This window comes from Syngnathus scovelli, chromosome 7 (genome assembly GCF_024217435.2).
Source record: "Syngnathus scovelli strain Florida chromosome 7, RoL_Ssco_1.2, whole genome shotgun sequence".
Classification (NCBI taxonomy): Eukaryota; Metazoa; Chordata; class Actinopteri; order Syngnathiformes; family Syngnathidae; genus Syngnathus; species Syngnathus scovelli.
The window spans coordinates 10,844,261-10,860,159 of record NC_090853.1 but is presented as its reverse complement, the minus strand read 5'-3'; positions in this window follow the sequence as shown (position 1 = coordinate 10,860,159).

Here is a 15,899-nt window from a genome sequence, read left to right as displayed (position 1 = left end):
GTAATTCAGACATCAAACTGACAGCTCGGCAGCTTTGTGTGCTCAACCAACTGTGCTGTTGTCACAGGTTCAGGCCCAGCTGCCTTGATATGGCATACACACTCTGATGTGAAATAAATAAACGGTATACAAAGTATACACACCACACATGCACACACACGCAATCTCTTGCTGATCTGTTTTCTGATCTCCTGATGTCTTAAAGGATTTAAAAGCTTTTAATATAGCCATTGTTGTCTTTTACTTTAGGCTTTTTTCATTTGTTCCAGTATAGGAGAATGCAATTGTTAAGACAAAGTTCACTGTGCAGACAAAGGCAACCCAGACCAAAATTCTGCCCATATATGACCTGTATCAGATTTTTTATGACCGTCTAGAGTCTAGACTATACTATAGACGGTTTAATACCAATTTTTATCTCATCAGACTTTTGTCACATTCATAGGTGGTCATAATTCAGATATGTATCCAAATGTTTTGCAGTGCGACCTCAATCTAAATGATCAGGTCACATATACCCACCTCATACGTCATCAAATGTACAATAGTTGCCCAGAGCGGGCGAGGAGAGAGTGCTGGGAGATCGACAAATATTTATTAATCTGTAAGGTTGTTTTGAGCAACAGTTTGGACTTTAATTAAATCCTACTTGTTGACTTTAATTGAATCCTACTTGAAATATCAAGCATAAAGTAGACGCGTGTGGTGATTCAGTAATTCAGCCACACAGACGCTTTCTTTATTAAATGTCGCAATGACTATGACGTCATCTTTAGTAGACTTCTCTGGAGGTGAAAATTCCCCACCTCATTTCCCACAAATGTTTTACTTCTCTGTAGACCTGAGATGATAAAAAAGATGAACCCCTGCACACTAGACCACATTTACTTCTGTCAACACTATGCTGTGAGTGATGTTGTCTCTTCTGTGCATGCAGGTCACATTGAGGACACCTTTGGTTCACACACCAGACAAAATGAGGTCGCATTTAATATTGTGAACGCTTCCACAAAAAAACCTGATCCCACTAAAAATCCGAATTGAGCATGACCTGCAGTGTAACCCTAAAGACCCCACTTCTGTGATGAATATTTCATCTAAATGCAATCGTTTTGAAGTTTGTAGAGAATGCTTTTGACTGGACTCCCTCTAAAGAGTATCAAACAGCTCGGCTTATTCAAAATGCTGCAACTGGGGTTCTGACCATGAAAGTCAGGCTTCTAAACCACTTTTAATCATAACAATAGATAAGCGGGTGTATCAGTTGGTACCTTTTTTGAATTAGAATTAGATATAAAAATGTATAATGTAAAACTATGAATCATTGTGCTTCAATCCATTCATGTTCTTCAACTTTTTTAGTAACTCATCCATCCAATTCAGAAACACACATGCTCACAGCATTCTACTTTGAGGTTGTATGAGACATGCACTCGAGACTGATAAATGCAAGTGTCTACAAAGAGAAATGAGCTGGTGCCTTGACCTCCCTTTTGGCATAGGAATCCATCTCCCGAGTGCCTTATCACCAGACAAATGGATACGTAGTATAAACATTAGTCTCTAAAAACCTACAACCTCAAGTACCCCACCAAGTAGTCAAGTCGTCCAGGATATTCATTTTTTTCCACCTTTGATTGACAACATTTTAAAACACAATAAATTATTAAATAAACAGCTCTGACACGTTTTCATATTTTTCCCCCACAGATAAGTTGGAGTCTAATGTCAAAGGTTGTTTTTTTGATTTAGAGCATTTGAGGATTTTTTTTTTTTTTTTTTTTTATCTGTGTGGTTAGGCCCAGGCCCTTATTTTTTCCCGTTACACATGTTGAATTTCTTCTGCAGTCCTGGCTTGCCTTCCATGCTTCCCCACATTTGGATAAACCAGCTGCATAACACAAAGATGAGTCTACTGAAAGAAATATTCTTTCTGGACAGTTGTTCGTAGAAATCAGTTACCGCGTTTCCACTAGAAGCTCTTCTGTCACATTTGATTTCTTCCCAGTCTCCTCTTATCATCTTCCCATCCTGCCCTTTCTCATCAGTGGCACACCTTTACTTTTTCTTTATTTTGTAGATCTTGATTCTTTTTGATAGTCTCTTGTTTCATCTTCAGTTGACGTGATTAAATTATTGACTCACCTGATATGACGTGATTGCGATAACCACCACTATTGAAGGATCCCAACTCTGTCTTGTTCTTGGCCCTAAACCAGGAACAAACACCACACGACTGAAAGCACGAGGTACATTCTGGTAAATGAAGGCAAAATAGCATAACGAGGGCCGAATCCACAAAGAAGGAACTGCGGCCACTGATAGTACTTTTGTGGTTTGCTCTCTATTTGCACCTGTAATTTGCTCCTTCTCAACGTCCTACTCACAAAGTATATTGTGCCAATGACTTACCAGCGCAAATACGTAGTCCCAAGGACAGAATGGTATTATTATGATTATGATAATCATAATCATAATAATTATCTTAGATCATGTTGACAGATCTTTCTACTATTGGAAAGTATTGTATTTAAAATCTAAACAAATTAATGGTGTATTACGTTCGACTTGAATGGATGGTTATTATTTTGCAGGATGAGAGGGTTTAGTTTTTAAATTCAAATTATATTCTTTATTGACTGTTTATAATTGTCTCGGAATATAGAATAAATTGACCATATACTATATAGTGTTATTTATCAATGAGTACCAGAACAATGTTTTTTCTGTCCGACAGTAACTCCTAAACAAGGATATATTCTGGTATCGGAACTCTATTCCCTTGTATAATTTATTAATCATACACAAACACACACACACCCAACAAAAAAAATGACTCCATCCCTGGCCGCAGGACATAAATCTTCCATAACAACAGGAGTGGCATTTCAGTAACAATGGGGATTACGCATAACAACTGCTGGTTGGTTGACCAGACAGAACACACAGATACAAACAAACGCATTCAAATTCACACACGATAGACACAAGGAGTTTTCAAGTTTAAACATTTCAGAAGAGAAAGACTGCTGTATTTGGAGAAACTATGATTTAATAGAGACTGCATTCTTTCCAATCGTTTGTGCTTATCGATAACAGCTAACATTTGAGTGAGTACAGCATAGGAGACGCGAGTTCATCTTAAACATCAGATAACTGTGATCCAACTGGACTGCGACTTTATTTTCAACTGGCATCAATCGACTCAATTCGATTTGATTTGTTTCAAGGAATCTCTTTCTACTCGTATGTATGTATGTATGTATGTATGTATGTATGTATGTATGTATGTACGTACGTATGTGTGTATATATATATATATATATATATATATATATATATATATATATATATATATATATATATATATATATATATATATATATATACACCGTATTTTCCGCAATATAAGTTTCAAGGAATCTCTTTCTACTCATATATATGTATATGTGTGTGTGTGTGTATATATATATATATATATATATATATATATATATATATATATATATATATATATATATATATATATATATATATATATACACACATACACATACACATACACACACACACACACACACACACACACACACACACACACACACACACACACACACACACATTCACCGTATTTTCCGCACTATAAGGCGCACCTAAAAACCTCCAATTTTCTCAAAAGCCGACAATGTGCCTTATAATCAGGTGTGCCTTATATATGGACCAATATTGAACCACTACAGTAGGCGTGTCCAAAGTCCGGCCCGCGGGCCACATCTTATATATGGACAAAGTTTTAAAATGGCCCATTCATTGAAGGTGCGCCTTATATTCCAGTGCGCCTTATATATGGACAAAGTTTTAAAATGGGCCATTCATTGAAGGTGCGCCTTGTAATCCGGTGCACCTTATAGTGTGGAAAATACGGTGTATATATATATATATATATATATATATATATAACTTCAACTATCAACTTCACATTTTTTCTGCCTTTGAATTTTTTCCTACCTTGCCCAATTGGTCCTTGCTATCACTCGAAACAGATGGTGTTTAGACGCAGTCCAAACCTCCCAATGCACTAGAGTAGTACTTCTCTTTTGGCCAGACAAACTCACCTTGCTTGTACAAAAAAAAAGGCTCACGCTGATATTAGCTCTGGTATTTCTGATAGCTGCAATGTATTTGCATTAAGGTGATAGTGAATGCTTGAAGTGCTTTGGTGAACCGCAAAACCTTTGTTGTACAATTTGCACACAACCAAGCTCTTCGCCATGCAATTATGGGCAATATTAAGATCCATCTCTTCCAGCGGGACATTTGGACCCAATGCTACCCATACTGCACATTTGCTCTCACACTCACCTCCTTAAATGCTGCTACACATTCCAACAGTCGAATTAAAGCACTAAGACCTTTGTCACCTACAGTGCAGGAATAGAAGTGTGATGAAATGCTGATCCTAAAACAAGTTGGTTTGTGTAGTCAGTATGTGGCAGAGTTGTTAAATGTATGAATAAATATTGGATTTATTTCTAGAGTAATAATTTATTTTCAGACTACTGCTGAAATAGATTTGAGGATTTTGAAAATACCACCAATTAACTGCATTAATTCTTCAAAAGCCCAAAGACTTAAGGCAGTATTTACCTTTTAATTCATCTGTTCTTGGATCCCCCATGAGTGAGTCAGTCCTCGGACTCAAGTGCAGTATATTCTGGAAGGAAGAATAAGACTCTTTTCTCCATTTTATCTCCTTCTTGAAAGCTAGTCAGAGGCTTATCAGAAAGGTGTCATGACTGCATAAATGTTGCTGAATGTTCCACAATTATTTAATAACTATGGTAAGTGGGAATTTATAAAACGTTCTGACAGTCTAGTGAAAAACATTTTCCAACCCAAAACATTCTGAATAAGTAAAAAAAATTGTACTGCAATTATATCACTCACGAGCATGTCTATATCAAGTGCAAATGTGGGTACACCCTAAACTGGTTGCCAGCCAATGGCAGGGCACACAGAAACAAACAACCATTCACAGTCATAAGAGTAACTTAGAGTGCTCAGTTCAACAACTACGTATGCATGTTTTTAGAATGTGGAAGGAAACCTTTGTATCCGTAGGAAACCTACGCAGGCATGGGGAGAATAGGCAAACTCCACACAGGAAGGATGGAGCCGAGATTTGATGGAAAATGCTATTAGTAGTCTAACACTTAGGATCGATAATCACAGAAGCGATGAATGGCATTTCCATTCATTTCAGAAAGATGTGATTAGGGAACAAATTAAATTCATATCTCAAGGCACCACTGTACCTGGATAAGACATATTCACAGATACCACATCGGTTGGGAGGAAATGGAGACTGTGTCAAATCTGGTTACATAAAATTGATAACATACTTTGTTACAAGCATGGAAACTATATTGAATCAAGTTATATTAGATTAAAAAGGATACAAATACATGCCTAAAAATGTTCATTTCAAATATTTCACCAATTCAAATAGCTCATCCTGTCTAATTATTACATTATAATTATGGTAATTTACCTTTAAGATTAATAAAGCAAAATACATTCACAAATCACAATTTAATAAGCATGCAACCAAAATACTATTATTCAGCCATGCATTCATTGCTTCTTTGCTCTCTATTAATAAGCATTACCTTCCAATTGGCACATGCTCAGACTTCAGAAGACTGCCTTTAAAAAGTGTGGCCACCAAGGGGGCTAAATACTTACTTCAAAGGACACACGCTTTGAAAGCCATTCGATTCAAATGGGATGCATTACAACAACACGTACTTCAAATGAGTCATCCTTCATAGCTTATTGACTTCAAACGGAGAAGTGCAGGTGAACTGGAATGCCACGGATTTACACAAGCAGCTGCCTTGGAAAACAACGCAAAACACACACAAATAAGTGGAGGGAGCAGTTCAAATTAAAACTTTGGAGTCATACTGTATATGACCATCAAGTCGCTAGAGATTACTTAAAAATAAAATATTGCTTTAGTTGGTCTATGCATAATGCCCAAGGGGATGCAAATTTGGGAACAAAAATAACACACTTGTGCCCAGCAAGCTATTCAACTGTTTATGTATCTATCGATCTATGTATCTATCGAACTATCGATCTGTCATTTTCTTTGCATTTCAATGTGTTGTGTGTGTGTGTGTGTGTGTGTGTGTGTGTGTGTGTGTGTGTGTGTGTGTGTGTGTGTGTGTGTGTGTGTGCGTGTGTGCGTGTGTGCGTGTGTGCGTGTGTGCGTGTGTGCGTGTGTGTGTGTAGCTGAAAGGCTGCAGGGTTGTCTAATATGTTTAGCTACCAAGGGAAATAAAGAGTGAATACTGGTGGTCAGACTAATCGCCTGCAAACAGCCTCTCACTGCTCAGTGTATTTTAATTTAAGCCATGGATGAATACACAAGCGCACACAGCCTTGTGTGCATGCACATATGCATGCACAATGGACAGTCACTCTGCGATCAGCAAGCGAGCTTTTGGAGCCCATTCTCTCTTGCTGGCATCAGGCCAACTACCACATATCACAAACACTGCCTTTTTTCCTGCCAGGAGGAAATTCAAGCATTGTGACTTGAAATTAAACAACTAACTACTTGGGGACGGTTGCCATATGAAAGTGCCAATACACATTGAACGATCAGATCATTTCATTTATTCTTCATTCTGCAGGTGTACCGCATCCTTGATCAGTTCATATGTTTCATTCTCACTCATTATCAATACCAATTCATCTCTAAAGTCTCTCAGAAGGAATCCAGAGTACCCTAGTCAAGAACAAGATGCACACAATCCTTGAGCTAAATTTGAACATGTGATTCAACCACCAGTCGTATGAATAGTCGTGGTGAATTAACTGATACTTTTGAATGATCAATATTTAGTAACGTCTGCTTTAAATCTCAGCGTGAATCTTCAAATACCAGATCTATCCAATAGTCGTCAGTTTGCAGGATAACCCATATGCAAAATATACTGAAAATAGGAAATGTAGACAGCAATAACGTTGCAAAATAGGTAATGTCATCGCTTTGATTCAAGTGCACATTACTTTGCCATGGAAATCCGCCATTTTAATCCCAGATCTGCTAAGGCCATTCGCCTGGAACAAATAGCAAGCGAAGGGTGACGAAGATGGGGGAAACATCAGAAAAGCCATCTGTAAATTCTACATGCTTGGAGTAAGCTTTGATGGAAGCTCTCAAAAACAGCACATGTCGTGACAGTGGGAGTGTCACGTGGATTAGAGAAATGTAGTGCAAAGATTTATTCTTATTCTCAGTTGATCAAATTAGATAAATAGATGGAGCGTATTGAGGGTGTGTGAGTGAGCTCTTAAATATTATATTATACTATATTATATTACCGTATTTCCCACACTATAAGGCGTACCTAAAAACCTCAAAGTTTCCCATAAACCGACAGTGCGCCTTTTAATCCGGTGTGCTTTATATATGTACCAATATGGATTCGTGGATAAGGACTAACTCATTAAAGTAAGCTTTACGTGTTTATTTCGTGTGCTGTGTGATATTAACGTTTGAGCAACGTTGAGTTATTGATACGATGTTATTGTTTTCACTATTTCGAGTGTTTACTATATTGCGATTGCGTTAACGTTTGACCAACGTAGAGTTATTTATTCTATGCGCCTTATGATCTGGTGCGCCTTATATATGGACAAAGTTTTAAAATGGGCCATTCATTGAAGGTGTGCCTTTTAATCCGGTGCGCCTTATAGTGCGGAAAATACGGTATATTATATTATATTATATTATATTATATTATATTATATTATATTATATTATATTATATTATTATGGCGGCTCGGTGGAGTACAGGCTAGCACGTCCGCAGTTCAGAGGGTGCGGGTTCGATTCCACCTCCCTGTGTGGAGTTTGCATGTTTTCTCCGTGCCTGCGTGGTTTTTCTCCGGTCACTCCCGTTTGCTCCCACATCCCCAAAGCATGCATGGTAGGTTGAATGAGGTGTGAGTGTGAGCGCGGATGGTTGTTCGTCTGTGTGCCCTGTGATTGGCTGGCAACCGGTTCAGGGTGTCCCCGCCTACTGCCCAATGACTGCTGGGATAGGATCCAGCACTCCCGCGACCCCTGTGTGGACAAAGCGGCACAGTAAATGGATGGATATTACATTACATTACATTATAATTCCCTGCTGAACCTCACCTGATGTCTGGGGCTGAAATTTATCGAGCAGCTACGGTAGCTACAGTATTAGGGATTTCTGATCGGCTGATTTTATTTTAAGATCGGATTTTACATATCACAACGTTACACACATTCTACACACGCATGGTTACTCAGAAATGTTGGGAGGTTACTACCGTAATTGCCGGACTATAAACCGCACCGGATTATAAACCGTACCAGCTAAAATTCAGGGATATTTCAGTTTTTTTTCTTACATAAGCCGCACCGGACTATAAGCCGCACGTGCACACGAGTTTTTTTACAAAGACAGACAGTACATAGAAAGCCTTTTTAACGTTTTAATAACATACTTGAACATGTCTTTCTAAACATTGCCTGTGACGCAGCAGTAGTACCGCAGCAACGCGGAAATGTGCACACGAGTTATTAACAAAGAAAGACTGGACACAGAAAGTTTTTTTTAAAGCTTTAATAGCATACCTTAACATTTCTTTCCAAACACTGCCTGTGACGAGGCAGTAATACCGCAGCAACACGGAAGTAACACAGCAAAGTCACTGAGACGCGGTGGTAACACAGCAGCAATACAGCAGCAACACAGTAGCACAGCACTAACAGGGCTGGCTAAAAAAAACATACCAGTAAAAGTAAAAAAAGAGCCGTCTTCATCTTCGTCCTGTGCACTGAAACCATCGAAGTCTTCCTCCTTAGTGCCCGATTGGAATAGCGTTAGATATCCTTCGCCTCACACTTTCTCAGTCTCTCTTTCGTCGTCGGTTTTATGCATTTCTTCGAGTGTGAAGAGGGTCTGTTCATGCTCATCTTATTCATGCAGGAAGCGCTAAATTACATTAAACTAGCGAGCGACACGTATAGCTTAAAATAGCTTCCTGTCTTTGTGTGAATGCAGGCGTGTGCGTGATGCGCGAGACGATCACATCTTTTTCAGCGCATTATCTCTTCTTCGTCTGTCTCGCTCTTGCTTCCTGCTAGAGCGCCCCCTGGAGACCGGAGGCTGTAAAAATCCATAAGTACGCTCCAGAGTAGACACAAGATAATGTCATCAACATCGACTGCCTTTGGCTTAAAAGCAGCATCATATGCATTACTTTTGTCCCCCATGATGACGGTTTGTGTATAAAGGCTTCCTTTCAGTAATGTCCGACTTGATCGCGTTCTGCGTGATCCGCGAAATGTAAACACAAACTAGCACGTCTTCTTCGGCGCATTATCTCTTCTTCGCCTGTCTCGCTCTTGCTTCCTGCTAGAGCGCCCACTGGAGGCCGGAGGCCGCAAAAATCCATAAGTACGCCGCGCCGCCGTTTAAGGTTTAAAGTAACCTTCTGAATAAAATGCATTAAAAGTTCACATTCATTACAACTTGTTTTGGGTGAGCAAAATGTCAGAAGAATTGAATTTAAATGCTGATTGATTGGGTTTTAATACAATGCAGATGGTCCAAACAGCGCCACTGCTTTGTGTAATCTCTGAGTGATATGGCAGAGTAAGAGAAAGGGTTTAGAGCAGAGGTGTCAAACCCAAGGCCCGGGGGCCAGATACGGCCCGCCACATCATTCTATGTGGCCCGCAAAGACAAATTGTGCATCAAATTCGTGTCATTACTAGAATTGCAAATTGTCTTCACTTTTAATATCTTTTTTTTCAAATATTTGACCAGTTTTTACTCGTCTGATTTGAAAACGAGTTATTTGTCAGTTTGTTTTGTAGCTTTTACTGTATATAATAGTGTTAAGAGTAAAAGTGATCAAGTCATCACAAAAATCCCGAAAAAAAAATCTTATATAAACCGCACCTGACTATAAGCCGCAGGGTCCTAAATTATGGAAAAAAGTCGCAGTTTATAGTCCGGAAATTACGGTACATAAATAGTGATTGTAGTTACATTTCATTTCAGTATGTGTTGCACTTCCACACACACACGTATCGACACGCACACACTCACGCACACACGCACACACGCACACACGTACACACACACACACACACACACACCAAGATAAGTAAATGTCATTTGGTGGTAATGATTTTGCTCACTAAACTAACACCTTAAATATGCAAAACATAATGAAAATGTCCTCACCGTGTACATGTACTATGCTGTATGTAGCATAAAGATGACATTATATGATTTACCCCCAAATTAATTTAATGAAGATGACGAATGAAGATCAAACAACATTACTGCAGTAACCACTTTGAAATATTTGAAATATAATACTTACTCAAAATTTGGCCAAGGTATAATAGGTAAAAGGAGCAGGGAAGTTCCATACCACTTTTTTCAGACAGATACCAGAACAAGTCCTCAATTCTTGAGTATTCACTCATACCAAGTGCCGATATCACTTGGACTTTGGATGCATAAAATTCCGGAAAAAAACCCCAATGATGACAACATTTAAAAAATACTTCTATCCACTTATACACAAGGTGTATATCCAAATTTAGCAATTTAGCAATTTTACTTAAGATTACATTAAATTAATGGCAATTTTCCATATTTCTAGCACCTGATCATAAAACGGCTACAAGAGGCACCTGTTATCAGTATCGGCCCCTGCCACGAATATCGATACTTTGAAGTAAGGCTGATACTGACACCTGGTATCAGCACTTGCCCATCCCAAAACAATTGTTGGAGAGGGAAAGGATCAAGTGGTTATCACATCATCTTCATGGGTTTTTATTTAAAATTGAATTTTTTTCTCACTGTCCAATAACAAAAATATTAACTGTATCAACTAAACTTTTCAGACTTTTTACAATACATGATCTCGTGTCAAGTCACAGTTGAAACCACACTTGATACTCAGCATGCACCTCTTGCCACCAGCTAGAATGTCAAAAGCTTTCAGCTTTGTTACACAAACGCAAATTGAATAGCACTGACAACACAATTGTGGTGGTGGCTACGTGGCAAGAAATGCTCCTTCTAGGGAATAAAATAAAAGGATGAGGACAATATTTTAGCTTCAGGTAAATAGACGGTAATGATCTGTGTGAGCTGTTGGCCTAAGAAACCTTTTTCTTCAATGACCGTGGAATTAGTGTCAACAAGGTTTCACATTTTGTGTCACCAAGTCTCATGGGAAATCTTCATGGGAACAAGGCAATATAAATCTTGTGTTTTGTATCAATCGCAAGCATGTATGAAACATGAAACTCACCCGCTGGTGTTTATCACAGCTCATTACCACAACAAGGAAAAAGTCAAATCCTCTTATGCCAATGAGCTTCGTTTAAATTTATCCGAGTGCTCTTGGGAGAGGAACCTCATTCACAAACACGTACGCATGCACACAAAAGTACACATACTGATAGGTTCCAGTGAGTGTTTAGAGTTATCGCAATACCTGAGAGACTCGAACTCATTATGCTGTGGATATGTTGTCTGGCAAGATGTTTCAGCTAAGGCCAAAGCTGTGAGGCCACTTGAGGATTTAGTCTTGGCACCTTGTTTCTTATTTACCCCGCTCAGGCTTGGGGCCTACAGTATCTGATGGGAGTCTAGCCACAAAGTTATTTTGAAGCTTGAGAATCAGACACGCTATGTTTTATGCATAAATACGTAAACGGAGGCACACACAACCAAATGGACATACACTTCGACTCACTGCCCAAACACAAATAAACACATGCACCGGCAAAATCGCCGCTGATTCATGTATGAGACATACGTTAATGCGGACATCGCTCGTAGGTTGGTCCCATGGGAAGACACTCATTTATATTAAAAACAACACAATCACATCACCGTCTCCTGGTAATTCTGTTGCGAACAAATCACAAGTGTATTGTTTTTCCTTCGCTCCTTACCTTATCAGCTCAATCCCTTCTGCAAGACTGATTCTAATCCTGATCCTATAGTCAGGATTTCTACAACTCAAGCAGCTAAACTAAACAGCTCAGCACTGAAGTCTCCACTCTCATGTCAAGTCATGATAATATTTCTCAAGAGTATTTTTTGCCATTGTTATTGTCATGTCAAGCACTTTCAAATATCCTGTATGAAACACGTATAAAACACGCAAAAACTCTTGGCTCTGCTTAACAGTTTCTAACCGTTTGCACATGAATTAAAGTCAACACCCTAAACAATAATGGCATTACTCTGTACTCTGCATTCCAGAGGTGTCAAATTCATGTCTAGAAATTAAAACCCACTTTTGCTCCGTTCTCCATCCACCACCATATCTTCCTCCTTCAGAACCAGCACCACCTCCTCACTGCCACGACCATGATTTGGTGACCCAGTCCCTGAATAACCTGTCCGCGAGTGACTTTTGTTGCTGCTGCTAAAATTATGATAATCATAGTGCATATTTTCTTAAACGAAGGCAATTGTTTTTTTATAACCTGTCGTGTGAGTGAATCTTGTCTCAGCAGCATCTTAGACTCCACCCCACAGTCCACCCCACATCAATCATCATTCTTGTAATTTCATACATAATGTATAATTCAATTCACATATTTTATAACTGTGAAAGATACATTGCATCCAAATTTAGAGCCTGGTAAAAGTCAAGACACACAAAACAATGTTTACATTTAGGGGAACCTTATGGAGCCTGGGAGATGGTCAATAAAGCCACATGCAGATCATAGTAAATATGCAGCACATAAATCAGAAGCTCTCATTTTGAATTCATACTTTTTTAGCCCGTCACTCTACAGGTACACATACTGTCAAAACAGGCTTTTCTGAGCCCATAATTTGTGGCAGATAACAGCTCGTGGCACAGGCAGGTGGCTATTAGTCCTGATAAATTATGAATCAGCTTTATAACTGACTGTCTAGTACCTGCTGGAAATAAATTGTGCTTGGGTTTCTGCACATTGGGCGTGCACACAATTTTCTACATAATTAGTTATTTTAAGTTACTGAAGGTGTATTGTTTGTAGGTTTGCTGTCTGTATTTCTCTGAATATGCTTGGAAAATGAATCAAACTGTGTATGTGTGTGTGTGCAGGAGTGTCTTTGTGAAAGTGAAGCTGGCCTTAACCATAATGTGTCTCTCCTTGTGGGGCCATCCTGATAAAGACAAATGAGCTGACAGCAAAGTGAATTGCGTAAAGCACCGGGCAATTGTCACATTCCCAAACCACACACATTCACACATGAAACTGGACTTTGGATATGCTACATTTACTTTATGTCCATGGCAGCCACGGCAGCCCCGTTTGCCTGACATGCAGTACAACATAGGATTTTGGCCTGTTTTTCCTCCATATTCAGGTCTTGTTAAGTTTTCTGACAGTTTATGATGGTATCTGTGACAGGCACTGAGGGGAAAAGGCTGTTGATTGCCAGGGGCTCAAAGGTGAAGGCCCGCAAATACTCAGACACCATGATTAAATACGATGAAATAGCTTCTATCCACCTAAGCTTGCGGTGAGAACATTGACAAAACAAGATAAAATGTGCACGTGATAAAACTTGAAAGAACCGGAAGATACGTGAGACGGCCCCCTCACTACATTTTAGGTTATTACGTACTGTCAGGTTTTTTAGCTTTCCCCCATTTTACTTTGGCCGACAGAATTTTGACACCATGACTGGCGTGGCCATTTTTCGAGTTCAAAAATTCTGTTCGGAAATCCCCAGCAATCATGGCCTGTCAAGTTTTCCCACAAACGGGGTTGCCATGGCCTAAATCACGAAATATGTGGAACATCATTGCCCCGCCCCATCTATTTGTTCAAAAGCATTTAAATTGTAAAGAATTAATCATCATTAACATTTCCCTTTTTATCTGTCATTCAATCCATGTATGTTGTTTTTCAATTACAGGGTGATGAAACCAGTACCAAACAGCACCAAATGAGTATCCTACCGCCCAAAACCAAGTGCTATCATTCACCTAAATTGATATCATCGCAAGAGGGAAATTGCAATGGGAAAGTAAGATGCGGGCATACAAATACTATGCTTAACGGTTCCCACTATCTCTCACTCACACAATCGCTCTCACACACACACAAACACACACACACATAGATTGAAATGATTGCACACTCCATTCAACCCTGACCTCTGCAGTGATATCTGCTCCTTCTGCAGGCCACTTTCTCACCACGGATATGTCAATCACAGGATCACGTTGTGAAAAGGTTAGTGGCTGTCTGTCATTTCCATCAATTCGCCTGCCCCTGGGCATCAAGCATGTCTACACACTCCTGAATCTTCTTGATTGCTTTGAAACTCTGGGAGCAGACATGCCACTATTTACTTGTTGTCTAGACAAAGAAAATGCATATTGTATTCCATAAGATGCCTTTTAAAGAGCAGAAAGTTAGATTGATTTCTGATGCTGGACTCTAACCGGATGTCCCTTTTTGTAATTGCCCCACCATGATCTCTCGACCTGAGAGCACAAACTCCATAAATATAGACACACACACACACACACACACACACACACACACACACACACACACACACACACGCACGCACACGCGCGCACACACACACACACACGCAAAAACTTGTAAACAGCTAGTCAAAGTACAGTCGTATCTTGTATTGCCAGAACAATTTGTAATATTTGGAAGATTGCTAATGAGTGAGGCTGCTGCACACTATTTTCTTCACGCCCCGGAAAGATAATAATAATTTTAGTGCATCATCACATGCATCTTTCCCTCTGGCAGTCTTCATTGTAGTTTACACACATCCAAGATCAAAATACAAATTCACAGATATATATAAAGGATATTCATGTATGCAAACTGCAGTTACACACACACTTTTTCACAACTACATGGAACTTAACTAAGCTACCAATCCACATTGAAATCCCTTTTTCGTTCAGAACACCTCTTTGCCATATTGTTCTTTGTCAAGTTATGTAGGCCTTCAAATTTGCACAGACACCTCACATATGCGTTCCCAAATATTTGCCTGCAAACAGACTTGCAAAGCCTTTATAAATGTTTTCATGAATATTTTATGTTTTGATTAGGGGTTTGGTCAGGCATATCTGAGCATATTTCAATGTTGTGAAACATATACATATCAATAAATGAAAGCCCTCTGTCTTAGCTCTTTTTGCATTATGAATAACATCACATAACATTAGATTGCAGGGTAATGATAAGAGAACAGCGGCACCGGTTTGATGAATTATGCATGAAAAAGCCTATTTCAAACTTCTTGACATGCCTCCTTAACAAAGTTCATTTTCCCAAGGCAAAATTGATATGTGGCTTTTGCTTTGGCGATTTGGACCTTCGAAACCTAAATTCATACATACATTCATACATATCTGTTCTTGTTTTGGTGTGAATTCATGTTCACCGATTGCCGAAAGAAATAAAGTAAGAAAAAAAAAATGCTGTTCTACTATTGTCAGTACTGACATCAAGTATACGCAGTGAAATAATAACTTATTTTGTAGGTTGTTAATGTCAAACAACTCTGAAGTTGACGAAAATATTGTGGGAAATACATTGCAATTCACACATAACTACTCTCAAACAAGAAGTCATAATTGCACTATGCCTATGGTCAGTGTGTATTTATTTATCTGAGGGAATTTGTGGAGTTATTCAGACAGGCAAGGTACAACACATGCACAGTACCATGTGCAGTCAGTGTTGACACTTAAATTTCTGTCCAATTAGTCTAACACCAAAAAATAGTCATTTTGAATGACAAGCGACAAGCTAAAAGTAATGT